The sequence below is a fragment of the Dipodomys merriami genome, unplaced genomic scaffold (assembly GCF_024711535.1).
Source record: "Dipodomys merriami isolate MVZ:Mamm:240054 unplaced genomic scaffold, mDipMer1.0.p SCAF_1185, whole genome shotgun sequence".
In the NCBI taxonomy this organism is placed as follows: Eukaryota; Metazoa; Chordata; class Mammalia; order Rodentia; family Heteromyidae; genus Dipodomys; species Dipodomys merriami.
In genome coordinates, this window is record NW_027202477.1 from 28,770 (window position 1) to 30,982 (window position 2,213).

Below are 2,213 nucleotides of genomic sequence, written 5' to 3' on the forward strand. Positions count from 1 at the left end.
AGAGCTTCTGCAGGGCAAATGACATAGCTGGCAAGATCAATAGAAAGCCCACCGATTGGGAGAAGATCTTTACTAGCCATACAACGGACAAAGGTCTCATATCTAAAATATACTTGGAACTCAAAAAATTAAACCACCCAACAACAAATCCTCAAAGAAACAACTGCCCAATAAATAAGTGGGCGAAAGACTTAAAAAGAAGCTTCTCTGAAGAAGAAAGAAGGATGGCCAATAGACACATGAAGAAATGTTCAACATCCCTAGCCATAAAAGAAATGCAAATCAAAACAACATTGAGATATCACCTCACTCCAGTTAGAACAGCAAAAATCAAGAACTCTAACAACAACAGATGCTGGAGGGGATGTGAACAGAAAGGAACCTTACTTCATTGTTGGTGGGAATGTAAACTTGTTCAACCACTTTGGAAAGCAGTATGGAGGTTCCTCAAAAGACTTCACATAGATCTCCCCTATGATCCAGCAATCCCACTTTTGGGCATTTACCCAAATGTTTACAAACAAGACCACACTAAATGATTCATATTATAATAGCTTTACAGAATAAATCTGGAGCTGGATGACTTCACTGATCTGCCAGGTGTTCATTACATATCTTTGCAGTCTTTAGTAGTTTGGTTTACATGGATTGAGATAATGTGTTGCTTTTCCTGGAGTTTTTTTTCCTTTCATGAATTAATATATTAAAAATATGAAATAATTGACACCTAGAAAGGATAAGATATACGTTTTTCTTCCATATTAAACAATTTTAGCTATTATAAAGATACAGAAAGAAATAAACTTGTAATTCTTCTATGAAGCCAACAAAAATATAATTTCTGGTTACAATAAATATCTAAATAAGAAAGGCATCTTCCGTTTTACCATTTTCAACTTTACTATTAATATAACAACTGAATGTTTGCTATATTCCTAATTCAGGCCTGGGTACTATTTAAAAATCTTGAATACAAATGTTTATTAAACTTCATTATGTGAACTGGCTGCAAGTGTTATACCTCTGTTTGAGAAAAGAAGATAGCTTTCCCATAAAAACACAAAAGCTATTTAAATTTTGCTGTTTGAAATTTTACAAAATATTGCAATCATTTTGCATGGTTACAATGGTGTTATATCTCCACGTGTCTATTGGCCATCCTTCTTTCTTCTTCAGAGAAGTTTCTCTTTAAGTCTTTCGCCCACTTGTTTATTGGGCAGTTGTTTCTTTGAGGATTTGTTGTTGGGGGATTTAATTTTTTGAGTTCCAAGTATATTTTAGATATGAGACCCTTGTCTGTTGTATGGCTAGTAAAGATCTTCTCCCAATCCGTGCGCTTTCTATTGATCTTGCTAGCTATGTCCTTTGCCATGCAGAAGCTCTGCAACTTTATGCAATCCCATTTGTCCAATCTTTCTTTGATTTGTTGTGTTTCAGAGTCTCTATTCAGAAAATTTCGGCCTGAGCCAAGGAGACCTAGGGTTTCTCCTATTCCATCCTGTAATGTTTTCAGAGTGTCTGCTTTGCCTTCGAGGTCTTTGATCCATTTGTAGTTGATTCTGGTGCAGGGTGATATATAAGGATCTAGCTTTAGTTTTCTACATGTAGTTAACCAATTTTGCCAGCACCATTTACTGAAGAGGCTGTCTTTCTTCCATTCTATTGTTTTAGCTCCCTTATCGAAGATTAGATGGCTATAGGACTGTAGGTTCATTTCTGGGTTTTCAATTCTATTCCATTGGTCCTGAGGTCTGTTCTTATGCCAATACCAAGCTGTTTTGATTATTATGGCTTTATAGTAGAGTTTGAAATTTGGTATTGATATTCCTCCAGCAGTGTTGTTCAACATCCCTAGCCATAAAAGAAATGCAAATCAAAACAACATTGAGATACCACCTCACTCCAGTTAGAATGGCAAAAATCAAGAACTCTAACAACAACAGATGCTGGAGAGGATGTGGACAGAAGGGAACCTTACTTCATTGTTGGTGGGAATGTAAACTTATTCAACCACTTTGGAAAGCAGTGTGGAGGTTCCTCAAAAGACTCCACATACAACTCCCCTATGACCCAGCAATCCCACTTTTGGGCATTTACCCAAATGTTTACAAACAAGACCACACTAAAGCTACCAGCACAACTATGTTTATTGCAGCATTATTTACCATAGCTAAGATCTGGAACCAACCCAGATCCCCCTCAGCAGATGAATG